General features: G+C 35.8%; 1 protein-coding gene across 2 annotated transcripts in view; it reads left to right on the forward strand.

Annotated features, from left to right (window-relative positions):
* Positions 1–14276, forward strand: part of SRGAP1 (SLIT-ROBO Rho GTPase activating protein 1) — a 146103-nt gene that overhangs the window by 12911 nt on the left and 118916 nt on the right. The window contains exon 2 of one of the 2 annotated variants that reach the window (XM_058191200.1): positions 8189–8301. The exons of the other annotated variant lie outside the window; for it this stretch is intronic. The gene's annotated coding sequence lies outside the window, so the exon portion shown is untranslated. The remainder of the gene's footprint in view (positions 1–8188; positions 8302–14276) is intronic. 2 annotated transcript variants of the gene reach the window in all.

The following is a 14276-nucleotide window of genomic DNA, read 5'->3' on the forward strand; positions in this document are numbered from 1 at the left end:
TCATCTGGTACTAATAAGGGACATTACCTAACATTACCGTGATACACTAAAATGAGAATGTTTTATTGCTTACATGCTAGTATGGGGCTGAATCCGGGTTATAGTCAGAGATCCAAAAACAAGAAAGCTTTTGAATGTGCCATCTTAATAGGATCCTTGGCATAATTTTGATGGACTGCATAAGAAATTAGAACTGTGGGAGAACTGGAAGCATTGCAGTGAAACTGGCTGGAAAATAGCAGGCTCCAATGAGCCTCATGAAAATCCAGCCAGACAAACCATTGTCGGGGGGGTCTTCGGACCAGAACCATCTTGGAAGGACAGCGAAGAAGGAGAGGCACATCAGATGACCAAGAGGAACAGGCAAGCTCCTCGAAGAGTTGGAGTCAGCTCTCTGAACTGCCGGCGGGGGTGGTGGCCATTAAAATGATTGCTCTGAATCTGGGGCAAATGGACTAAGATTTGTGCAGGAGCGATGGTTGAATGGAGTATTGTTACTGGGTGAGTGACTAGCCAACTCACAGGTAAAAAGCAATTAAAAAAAAAAAAGCTTAAACTTTAAAAGCGTGGAACTAAGCGGCTAATTGGCACTTGGGAATTTTAATTGGAGGAAGAAGAACAAAGAGGAAGTTAAAGGACTAAAGCCCAAATAAAGAAAAAAAACTTTCTACCTGGATTTAAAATTGGAATTGGAGAAATTAAAAACAATAAAAGGAAAACAAATTGAAGAGAAAGTACTTTTTATGTGGATTTAAATGTGTTACTTTGTTGTCTTGGGATTTATGGATTGGAGAGAGACATCTGCGGGTGGAAAGAAAGCACTACAACAATTGCTTTGAAAATTGAAGGATTAGCAAGGATTGAAGGATTCGACTACTGTGAGAAGTTTTAAGGAGTACTTGTTTATTTTTAAACAGCTGGGTCTCGACTTTGAAAGGAGGTGAAAAAGAACAAAGTCTTAAATTGGACTGGACTAGAAAAATAGTTGAACTTCATATTACTTGGAAATAAAAAAAGAGAAACTTCAAACTACTTAAACATAAAGTAAAATAAAAACCTTTTTGAATTGACAATATGGAGCACTGGGAATATGAGGAACTAATGGAGATGTTTAAAAATGTGTGTGAAGCATTTAAGGGTAATAAAGAAGCAGAAGCCTGGTTAGAATATACAAAAAAGGAAAAAGAGAACAAAAATAAGAAGCAAGAATACAATGTTGAAGGGAAAATAAATGAAGATAAAAAGATAGATAATTACACTGGGATTGACAGTGACAAAAAAAATGGATAGGGGGAAATATCCCCCAAAAAAGAAGGAAAGAGAAGGAAAGGGAAAAAGACTGGGTAAAAACAGGGGGAGAATTGTGAGGATAACAGTCTTTAAAGTTAGAGAAAGGATCCAAGGGAAAAGATACAATAAATACAAAAGGAAAAAGAAGAAGACAAGAGAATGGGATAAAGGGAGAAGATATTAAGAAGTGGAATTTTGGAGAGGCCCAAAGAAAATGGTTAAAAGGAGAATAATAATGGAGAGAAGGAAGGGAAATAAAGCATTTATTAGTTGTTTTAAGGGAATTGTATTAATAGTAGAAATTGTATGTAAGAAGCAAACAAGATGAAGTATATTGTTAATTGCAAAATGGATCAGCAAATGTAATATGAAATGTAATTTGGTTTAACTATGGAAATAACTGAAATTAAGATACAAAATAGAAATGTTAGTAAATTATGAAATAAAATAATTGATGTTAGAATAAGAAATTAGGAATTAAGGAAAATAAGAGGTGGAATGTTAACTAAGTTAAAAGGTTTCAACGTAAAAATGAAATAAGATGAAATATATTGTTAATAATAAAAATGTGATGGGAAACATATTTAATAAATGGAGAAAAAATCGGGGTTGCTCGGATACCATTTTGGAAAATATTGAATTGAAAATGAATACAACAATGGAGAGAGAATGGAAAGAGGAGTAGGGAGATAGAAGGAGGGGAGAAGAGAGGAAGGAGAGTGAGGAACAGAAGAAAGGGAAAAGGAGAGAAAGAAAGGGAGGGGAAATAAGAGTAGGAGAGAAGGTCAGAAAGGGAGGAAGGGAGGAGGAGTGGGGGAAAGGAAGGAGAAGTAGAGAAGGGAAAGGAGAGGAGGAAAGAAGAAAGTAGAAAAGGATAGAAGAAGGGAGGGAAGGGAAAGAGAGAAGAAGGATTGTTGTAAAGTAAGGAAGCTGGAATGCTAGAAGAGCAACCCCAAGTATTCTCAAACTTATTAGGATGTAGAATGAACTAATACGTAAATTAAAAGAATATGTATGATTCACAATGGATAAGATAATCAACTGAAATAATGTTAAGAAATTAGGATTTGAGGGTGGATGCTGATACTGTTTATATAATAAATATTTTTTTTTATTTATTTGTCAAACACAACAGTATATATAAGTATAAGCATGAAATAACCATACAAATTGGATACAATGAAAGGGAACATTAGGACAGGAACGGTAGGCATGCTGGTGCTCTTATGCACGCCCCTTACAGACCTCTTAGGAATGGGGTGAGGTCAATAGTAGATAGTCTTTGGTTAAAGCTTTGGGGATTTTGGGAAGAGACCACAGAGTCAGGTAGTGCATTCCAGGCATTAACAACTCTGTTACTGAAGTCATATTTTCTACAATCAAGATTGGAGTGGTTCACATTAAGGTTAAATCTATTGTGTGCTTGTGTATTGTTGCGAATGAAGCTGAAGTAGTCTTCAACAGGAAGGACATTGTAGCAGATGATTTTATGAGTTATACTCAGGTCATGCCGAAGGCGGCGGAGTTCTAAATTTTCTAAACCCAGGATTTCAAGTCTGGTGGCATAAGGTATTTTGTTGTGATCGGAGGAGCAGAGAACTCTTCTTGTAAAATATTTCTGGACATGCTGTCAATTGTATTAATGTCCGAAATGAGGTGTGGGTTCCAGACAGGCGAGCTGTATTCGAGAATTGGTCTAGCAAATGTTTTGTATGCTCTGGTTAGTAGTGTAATCTTTCTGGAGAAGAAGCTATGTGGATACATAGCTTCTTCTCCAGAAAGATACATAGTATGTGGATGCATTCCTCCGCTTATATTAGATATAACATTATATTTAATGTGTATGTCTAAAATGTGTTTGTGTGCCCCAGACTTCAGGAATCACATCAACAGATGGGAACCTTGACAAGTTCAGAAAGAGTTTATTCTATTTAAAATAATCCAGAGATCGCTCTGATCATTTCCATCACAATCAATAGTGGAGCTCTTTTCTGTGCAAGATTCACTTTTCTCTTGGCCTCATGTGTTTTATATCCTAAAAGCGCATTGTAATAGCCTTTAGTGCCTAGGGTCTTGGGATTTAAAGATGATCAGTTATCTGAAGAACCTGGGAATTTCATTAGTTTTTCCCAAAATTGGGTTCCATTTATATAGCAGTTTCTCACACAGTTGGAGGCAATTTGTTTCCATTAGTAAGATTCCCAAGTGGTGCTTAAAATTCTAGAATAGTGATTAGTGGGTTCATCTAACAGAGGTGGGGAACCATGGTCCCGGAGGTGAAATCTAATTTTTTTTGCTACCGGTTCTGTGGGCGTGGCTTGGTGGGGCGTGGCTTGGTGGGGGGTTCATGTGACTGGGTGGGCAGGGCTATGTGACTGGTGGATCAAGCAACAGAAACTCACTAGCAATGTCCTGCCGGAGCAGGACTAGATGACCTCCAGGTCCCTTCCAGCCCTGGATTATTCTCTGAAGCTGTGTCTAGTGCCAGCTTTGTATGCCTTCTTTCCTCTCTTCCTTCCTTCCTTCCTTCCTTTCTCTCTCTCTCTCTCTCTCTCTCAAAAATGAACCCCCCCCACACCCCGTTTTTCCTCCCAGCAGGCTTGCTAGGCAAACCAAAAAACGGGTTGGGGGGGAAGTCCGTTTTCCCTCCCAGCAGGCTTCAGGGAAACTTCAGGGAAGCTTGCTGTGAGGAAAAATGGACTCCCCCCCCCATTTTTTGGCTAGCACCCAGCTGAGCTCTGCGATCATCAAAGGCTTTTTTTTTAACTTTTAAAGCATTTTTTCTTCAGCGGAAAAAAATGCTTTTAAAAGTAAAAAACAACAACTGATTATCGCGCGGCTGAGCTGGGCATGGGCAAGGGGGGGAGGGATTTTTGCTACCCGTTCTCTGAACCACCCGCCGCCATCGCTACCGGATCGGGTGATCCGGTCCAAACCGGGAGCATTTCACCCCTGCATGGTCCCTTTATGACATATGGATATTCCTAAGCATGGCTGGCTAAGGAATTCTGGGAGTTGAAGTCCACAAGTCATAAAAGGACTCAAGATAGAAAACAAACTTAGAATTTTCAGCAGTTGCATTCAAGGACTAAAACAGTCATATGAACTTCAGTAGCCAGTTCATATGTTTCCACTGCTATTTGAAAGGAAAAAAGGATTCTTTGTCTTTTTAGAACCCAAGCAGAGAAGGACTAGCTTTTTTTAAAATTACACACCTGCGGCAAATAGCAGCATATTTGGTTTATTGGAGGCTTTTTGGAATAAAAGGGAGGAGGAAGAGGTGTTTTAGTCAAGAGGTTAATCTTAATCAAAGGGGTGGGGGGGAGAGAAACAAATAGACTAGCTAGTGCAGGGCAAATAGCGCTAAGTCAGCAACATAGCACAGAACAGCAAAGCAAATTATTCAATAATACTGAGATCTAGAATATTTCATGAATTAATAGGACCCTATTATCTTGCTGCCATTTATATGTTTTAATCTCTTTGCTCTTCTATTTTGATTCAAGTTCCTAGTAATGCTTCATTTTCCCCATAATAATACGAGTGTTTTCGTCTTACCAAATAATGAGTCAGTTGCGGGTGAGAATTTTCTTAGTTTTGTGTGAATGAGATGTTGTTGGAAACAAGGAATTGCAGCTATTTGTATATTGGACCCTAACAGATCTACCTGAATTGCAGCTATTTGTATATTGGACCCTAACAGATCTACCTCTGATGCACATGTTTAATTAAAAACTTTATTTTATCAATTCTATTAATTTCTTTCTCTTCATCCTTAATTTTTTTCTCTTCATCCTTATCCTATTCACTAGTTTCCCTGTTTGTCTAGTTTATTTTTTAAAAAAAGGCTTTTTGAGATTTGTGGTGCCAATTGCCTGTTTTCAGATTTCTAATATGGAATTTCAGTCAGAAAACAGCAATATATAGTATTAGTTATATCAGTAGTTCAGAAATTCAATTCATGAAATGGAAATTTAGGAGTAATTTTCCATGCTTTCCAGGGATGCGTTCTTCAAATATAGGAATATACCAATTAAAGACATGGAAATGAATTCAGAGATTATGTTATTAAAAGTTCTATATGCATTACAGAGCCACTTTTATTACTTCTTTATTACTTTATACATCTAACCACACAAAGTTTTTTCTACCAAGGTTTTGCTAAAATAGGCCCCTGAATTTTTTGCTACATTTTCAGAACTATCCCACCAATCAGCAATTTTTAGAGATGGGTCATACGTTTTATTTATTTTTATTTTATTTTATTTTTATTTTTCTAGACAAACATACATAAAAACATCTTTAATAAAAATACAAACAGCGTGTCGGTTGTTTAGTTACAAAAATTTTTGTGCAATTTCACCATATTCATAATATATAATTCATCTTATTTTGCATTTTACCAATCTATGTCCAAATATTTTAATCAATTAATCTTTTGTTTAACTATAAATATTTCTTCCCTAACTTCATATAAAATATACTAGATTTTACATTGATTATATTTATATCATTCATTTCCTTTTTTCATACATTTTAGGGGAGGCAGAATTATTCCTGCATATCTAATCTGTTAGCCTACCATGTTGGTTATGAAGGCATTTGGTGGAGAAACAAAAGCTAACACACACACACACACACAATTTTCTATTTATAGTTTCCTCTTTTTTGTGAGAGAGTAAGGCATTTGGATAAAATCAAAATAGCAGCTGTCTGATTTAATCAGGAATCAGTGAATTGCTTTCTTTTAAAATTTGTCTCCTGTCTTCAGTATGAGGAAAAATCACTCTTATCTTCTCTTTTGACTGAAGCCTCTGGTTGAATTTGGGCTGAACCCCTACCATTTGATGGAACTTTAACATGGTGAGTTCTGGTTCCAGCAACATAACTAATAATTAGGCAGAAATGGAATTAAATCACTGAAGTTGAGAGTGGTATACTCCTGGGTACAAGAATCAAGGAGATGTCTTTGCCCTGTTTATGCAAGTCAAGCCCCACAGACCAATCACAATATGTTTTATTAATTAATGCTGTTTTCAGAAAGAAAATTACTGTACTTATGAATGTTCAAAGGTCATGCTTCAAATGAGTAAAGGAGTGTTTAAAAGAAACTGGAAACCAAATTGAACATTCAATATAATTTATAGAATAAATTCTCTAAGGGTCCTAACTTTTGGTATACTTTGTATATTTGAGAGCTTCCTGGAAGTATGGGAAAGGCTGCTGTAGCAATAAATACAAATTGGCTGTCAATCTCTGTTTGATACTGTTGTGATATGGTGTTTTTAATGTTTGTTAGTTGCCCACAGTCAATGAGCTATCATAGCAACTTAAATAAATAAATAAAATGAGAAGCAATTCAACATTTATTTATTTGTTTTAATTTAATTTAATTTATATACCGCCCTTCTCCGGAACAACTCAGGGCGGTTTACAGCCAGGGTAAAAGCACAACTCAGAAAAGTTAAAAAACATTTTAAAACTACTTAAATTAAAGGCTGAAGGAATATAAGACTATAATAAAACTCCAATAAAAACTTCATTAAAGGTCAAACATTAGAGACAAGACCTGCCCATCTTGACATAAGGAGAACTAAAAGGTTTGTTTCAGAGTTACAGATATGGAAAATTGAATAATGTGTTGGAAGTTGTAATTCTACATCTGGGGGGAATAATGGATTATCCCTTGTTCCTTTAGAAAAAAATCCCCACAATTTAATTGTTTTTATTTTTCCTATATATTCCACTTTAAGTGAGATCTGAATTTTAAATATGTGAGATTACACTATTTTCTTCTGGACACATAGAAACAACAGAGCATGTCGTTCTTCAGTGCCTGTATTACAGAGACATTTGTTCTAGCCTCGTAACAGCTTGCTGTTACTGCATAAATACCCAGAACAATTCTATATCTCCTTGCTGATTTCAAATACCAATCCTGCTACAACATACAGGATGGCACAGCAGTGCTTATATGTGTCAGTTGATTATCTGTGCCATGAACTAGGTTTAATCTAGTCCATGAACTGGACTCACATCCTGGACATAAATTGTTTTAACTCCTCTCCTCAGGACACTACTATTGGGCACTGCACGTCAAAATAATTAGACACAGGAACAATTTTTTCCCCTCGTTAGGGAAGGTGTTCACTCTGCTGAATACCTAATCATCACAGTATTGTTTTATTTCTAAGTATATTTACCCACGTTGTATGGCTGTAGTATCATTATCCTTCTTATCTTCCCTACTACCACCCCTTAGTGGTATCATGTTATGATTATTATTACTCTGTTATTCCTCATGCATGTTGAGAGCTTCTGAATCAGACACAAGTTCCTTGTGTGTCTAATCACACTTGGCCAAATAAAATATTCTATTTTAATGAGCATCTAGTTCACTATACTAGAGTGCTCTATAATTGGATATATATAATCTACCCCATACTAACATTTATCCTTCCCTACACCCATCTAATGCTCTTATATATGAAGGTGTGTGTGTGTGTGTGTGTGTGTGTGTGTGTGTGTGTATGTATAGCTTTTTTGTAGTTCAACTTTTCATAGTTTTTAGACATTGATACATCTTCTGTGCTTTTGAATTGACTGTCCCCACCGTTGTTATGCTCCTTTACAACTGTAATAAAGACATCATATTGGTTCCAAATCTGTAGAGAGTAACATCTTAATATGGTCTATGCTACTGAATGTACAGGTAGTCTTCAACTTATGACCACAATTGAGCCCAAAATTTATGTTGTTAAGCGAGAAATTTGTTAAATGAATTTTGCTCGATTTTACAACTTTTCTTGCCTCATTTGTTAAGTGAATCACTGCAATTATTAAGTTAGTTACATGGTTGTTAAACGAATCTGTCTTCCCCATTGATATTGCTTGTCAGAAAGTCACAAAAGGTGATCACATGACTCTGGGACACTGCAGCCATCATAAATGTGAGTCAGTTATCAAGGATCTGAATGTAAATCATGTGACGATGGGGATGCTACAATGGATGTAAGTATGAAAAACTGTCATAATGTACTTTTTTCAGTGATGTTGTAACTTTGAATCATCACTAAATGAACAGTTGTAAGGCAAGGACTACATGTATACAATGTCTGTAGAAAATAAAAATGAAGGAGTATCTTAACCTGAGGTATTAAAATCCCTAAAATTATTTCAGTGGTATTCTTCCTTCCTTCCTTCCTTTCTTTCTTTCTTTCTTTCTTTCTTTCTTTCTTTCTTTCTTTCTTTCTTTCTTTCTTTCCTTCCTTCCTTCCTTCCTTCCTTCCTTCCATCCATCCAGCATAGAGGAGTGGTAAAGAGATCATCATCTATGTTTTATAATAAGTTTTTATATTTTATATTTAAATAGGGCACCAAAAGAAAAGTAAGCCCTGTCTTTTAGGCTCTCTTTAAAAGGAAATATGGTAAATATTAAATAAATATATGTTAGAATTTCTAAATCATGTCTCATATAGAAACAAACCATTATATGATCAGTAGGAAGCTGTAGTCAATTTTAGTTTTCACATTCACATTTTGTACAATAAGATTCTTTTTAAACAGCTGCTTCATCGATGTAATTTACCATTTATGCTTTTTAGTTCAATATTTTATGTGGCATTATTTAAATAATAGTAACAGCAGTTTTTGCACAAATTTGTAGTGAACATTCAGAATGTTTTCCTAAAGTTATGTGAAACTTGCACAAATAGGAGGAAGGTTTTATAGACAGATGGTGAAAAATAATGAGAATGAACATTAGTCCTAATAATGTTTTTAATATGTAACAGAAAATTACCTTTAGGGCACATTTACTGCTGTTGCTGAGTTGTTCAGTCATTTTTATTTTTGTGATTTTACAGACATAGTTTTGCTAGGATGATCTATCAGTAATTGCTGCGTTGAATTCTTGTAAACTCATGATAGTGCCAGAAGTAGTATCTAGCCACCCTGCCTAGTTTTTTGGATTGCTTTTTATTTTTCTAAGAATTAGAGTGTTCTCCAGTGATATTACTTCACATTATTTATTCAGAATATTTAAATATTATCTTCACTATGTATGCTTGCAGTCTGGTGTTACTTTATCTAGTACTGTTCAGTATGTTATTCTTGATGTCAAATTCTTCTCAATGATTTTCTGCACCAACACAATTGAAAGACATTTTTTTATTCAGCCTTTCTGAATAAAAATGGTCCAACTTGCCCTACTCTGTTAACACTAGAAAAACTATGGTTTTGCAATATGTCCATTTGCTGTCAATGTAGTGCCTCTATACTTTTATATTTTTTTGTTCTGTTGTTGCCTTTCTTCAAGAAGCAGAGACCTCTTTATTTTTGATAGTATTTAAATTTTTTGAGCTCCCCAAAATACAGTATGTTACTACTTCAGTTTAATCTCCATCTGTTTGCATTGCCAGTATTTTTTAATACTGAGTTGGAGACTGGCATTTACCTTTTCCTTTCAAGAAAATATTTTGTATGTATGAATTTGCAGATGTTTCTCCCAAGCAATTTTAATTATAATTTCTACTCCTTCTAGTCCAGCCTTTTGCATGATGTATTATGTACTTAAGTTCAATCAATAAGATGATGATTTATCACTTAGGCATATTCTTTTCTCTTTGCTTCTTGCTCATCATAAAAATTCTTTAGTGGGCAAATCAGGTTGTCTGATATTCACATGTTTTAAAAAGCTGCCTTTATAATTTGTTGTGATCTACTGGTAATTAAAACCCTTCCTATAATAGCTGTCTTTTGGAGACTCTGTGACTTTTTCATTAAAAATGTGATCTCCTGTGTCCCTGTTTGCATTAGATTTCTGCTCTGTGTTTTCTGTACCAACATATAAACACATTGTCTTACCTGATTCCAAGCTATTTGCAACAAAACTGAATAAAGCAATCTCAATATCCAATAGCATAGTCTTTTAATTTTGTCATCTAAAAGCTACTCAAGAAGAAACAGTTTAGAGACTTAGAAAAAACCTAGGAGAGTTTTCTAAGCCAGTTATTCCAAAGTACTGAGACAAATCCAACATCCTTGGTCCTGGCAGCTGACTTATTTTATTTCACAGTAAGATAAATAAAGGAAATTTTTAATCAAATTATCATAACTATAGTGGGGATTTAAACCAAAATAACACATTCCTAGGGCAGGATTAGAATTCACAATCTCCTGGTTCCTTGAGCTCCTGAATGAAAAGTGAGATAAATGTAATAAATAAAATAAAAACATAATTCTTAAAAACATGGGTCAGTTCCAGCTTGGAATTATATAGGGGGAAAAATAATTCTTCCAAAGCATCCCCATGGGAGAGAGTTGGTCAGTGTCTTGGAATGCTGCCAGATACTCCGTTCTAAGTCCCCCACCCTCCTGGTTACGTGACCCAGAATATATACAGCCTCCTCTTTCCTTCCCAATGCATATGTTCACAGAAAAGCAGGTAGACCCAATATGAGAAAAAGGCAGAAGTACAATACAGGACTTTGTACCACAAGGAAAAAAATAATATGCTGTGTATGGCCACTGCTAGTAAAAGAGTTGGAAGGAATTCTGGAACCCAAAGGTTATGTTCCTTATGCTTTCCCTATTTTATTTTTAATACCAATATTAGGTATTGGTAATGACTGTGAGATTATATGTCATGTCTTTTCCTGAAAGTTTCACTGGACTAATAACATCACCCTGATATTTTCAGCATCAGTGTATGTGCACAATTCTCTCACCCAAGCTTCCATTTAGTGAGCTTTTTCATTTAGTGAATTGATTAGTTATTTTTATATATTACTTGTTGTGACTGATTTTGGATTTGTTTGATGGATTTCATTGCATTTTTAATTTGTACCTTTAGGACTTTTGTTATCAACTGACTTGAGAACATGACCTTTAAAAAAAAAGTTTTTAATAATTTAATTAATTTAAAAAACTGCCTAGTAGTTCAGATGTTAAATTAGGATTGTATGAAGCAGCACTTTGCTTATCTGTGCTTAAATTTACTTTTGATTTGAAAAAAGTGTTTATTACTGGATACCTCCTAGCTTAAAGCTAAAGTCTCAGGAAAAATACATTCTGTAAATGTGTTTTTCTGCTTATTAGTAAAACAGTTTTCAGTGAAAGGATGAATTAGCCATTTCTTAATGGTGGTTCCCTATTAAAAATAAAAATTTCCAGGAGCACATTCTGGGTAAAACAAGCTTCCCACAGCTTCCAAAGTAAACTGGAAGGGCCTCTGGTGGCTCAGACTGCTAAGACAGTCTGTTATTAACAGCAGCTGCTTGCAATTACTGCAGGTTCAAGTCCCATCAGGCCCAAGGTTGACTCAGCCTTCCATCCTTTATAAGGTAGGTAAAATGAGGACCCAGATTGTTGGGGGCAATAAGTTGACTTTGTATATAATATACAAATGGATGAAGACTATTGCTTGACATAGTGTAAGCCGCCCTGAGTCTTCGGAGAAGGGCGGGATATAAATGCAAATAAAAAAAATAAAAAAAACTATTAAAATAGTTTACTAGTTTAGTTTGATTAAAATATTACAAAAATGCACAGCCAATTTTGTATTTATTTATTACATTTATATTACTTTTCATTCAGCATCTCAAGGAACCAGGAGATTGTGAGTTCTAATCCTACTTTAGGTATGAAATCCAGCTGGGCGACTTTGGGCCAGTCACTTTCTCTCAACCTCACAGGGTGGTTGTTATGAGGGAAAATAAAAAGAGGTATAGGTATGTTTGCCACCTTTAGCTATTTATGAAAATAATTAAAGATGGGATAAAAAAATTAAAAAATAACTGCAACCTAGAAAAGAAGATAAATTAAATATTTTTTCTGCAGATAATAATAATGAGAAGTTTGACTTTTTAATCTTTTAAAATCTTAGAAAACATTTAATTTTAAATGAATGGCATTTACACCAGGGTCATTCCATGTCAAGTGATCTGGGACTCCCTGCTTGACCTTCACAGATTTCGATGAAATTTTGTGTGAACATGCACACATATCCCCAAGGAACATTGGTAAAGTGTTACGTGTGCCGATGCAATACTTGTGGAAATATAGTCATTTGTGTGACCCCACACCTCAGTCTTCTACAGTATGACTCTGAGGTTCCAGCAACTTTGAAACATAATATCTGCAGCAATATTTTGTTGAGAGAAACAAAACTTGGCCCTCTTGTACAACTTTTTGTGCTCTATTAAACAAAATAATAAAAACGTCTCATGAGTGATCTCCATCTAGATAATTTGGAGCAAAGTTGGCTGAAAATTACTGCGGCTCAAAAAAAGGTTAAAGTTTGGCTTCTTATATCTCTGGAAGGAAAGGTATGAGAAACGTGAAACTTTGTGAGTAATAACTTAGCAACACAAGGTTGTCGAATATAAAATTTCATTCTCCTACTGCCTCCACTCACAAATTGAGTGTAAAGTGATGGGTTTTGTAAAAATGCCAAAAAATAGGGTATTTTCAGCCCGCTTTTACAAAAAAAGACCTTCTGGAAACTCTGTTAAATCATTCTCATTAGAAAGAGCATGTTTCAAACCCCCTAAAAAAGTAGGGTTGGTTTTTCATTGGTGATGTATAAAGCCCTAAAAATAGGGACAAAGTTGAGGACGTTGCTGTGGCAACGTCACATGCATTCTATTATTGTTTCATCTTGTTTGTTTTATATAGTGACATTGTCACTACCAGTTCAGGCACTTGAACCAGCAACCCCATCGCCATAGGGGGCACACCCGATAGCCGTACAGTACCAGCCATGAGTGGGTTTCTTGGTTCAGGATCCCAAGCCTGTAGTTTGGTTTCTTCCTCGAGGTTCCAAAGCCTTGTGTGGGTATCTGTCCGATTCCCAAGCCGACAATTGGGCATATTATCCTAGGTTTCCAAGCCTAAAGTGGGTAGCTTATATGGTTCCCAAGCTTAAGTCCATACTGTTCATATAAAATGCCAAATTCCAACAACTGCTTATTATTGAATTTATGCAACACATTCTTTAGCGTCATTTCTGGGAATTGATATTGTCAACCTGACTTTGTAATTGAAGGCACTGGAAGCACACATAGCTCATTCATTTTATTGATCTGAAAGACAAGATGTTTGTTAGGTTCCAGAACCACATCTTATTTTCATGTTTCCAGGGCCTTCAGTTACATCGTCAGATTGAACGTGGTGCATAAATTCAATAATAAATAAGTGATAGTTGAAATACCCTATTTTTGGTGTTTTTACAAAAACTGTCAACTTTACACTCAATTTGTGAACTATTGGAAAGCAGTAGGAGAATTAAATTTTATATTCGACAACCTTGTGTAGCTATTACTCACAAAGTTTCACGTTTCTCATACCTTTCCTTCCAGAGATATATAAGAAGCCAATCTTTAACCTTTTTTTGAGCCGCAGTAATTTTTGGCCAACTTTGCTTCAAATTATCTAGATGGAGATCGCTCATGAGAATGTTTTTATTATTTTGTTTAATAGAAAACAAAACATTGTACAAGAGGGCCAAGTTTTGTTTCTCTCAACAAAATATTGCCGGAGATATTATGTCTCAAAGTTGCTGGAACCTCAGAGTCATACTGTAAGGGCTGCGGTATGGGGTCACACAAATGACTATATCTCCGCAGGTATTGCATCGGCACACGTAATACTTTACCAATGTTCATTGGGGACGTGTGTGCATGTTCACACAAAGTTTTATTGAAATCCGTGATGGTCGAGCTGGGCACTTTTCTGAAATCAGACCACTTGACATGGAATTTAACTAACAATAACAATAAAACTAAAACCCCATTAAAACTAGATTTTTAGGCTAGGCCTGCTCGATAGAATAAAAGAGTGGAAGGCGGAAGGTCCGGAAGCCGGGGAGTTGATGAAGCCCCAGAGGCAGCTCATTCCAGAGGGCAGGAGCCCCCACAGAGAAGGCCTTCCCCCTGGAGGCCGCCAGTCAACATTCTTTAACTGATGGTATCCCGAGGAGGCCCTCC

This window comes from Ahaetulla prasina, chromosome 7, assembly GCF_028640845.1.
Source record: "Ahaetulla prasina isolate Xishuangbanna chromosome 7, ASM2864084v1, whole genome shotgun sequence".
Lineage (NCBI taxonomy): Eukaryota > Metazoa > Chordata > Lepidosauria > Squamata > Colubridae > Ahaetulla > Ahaetulla prasina.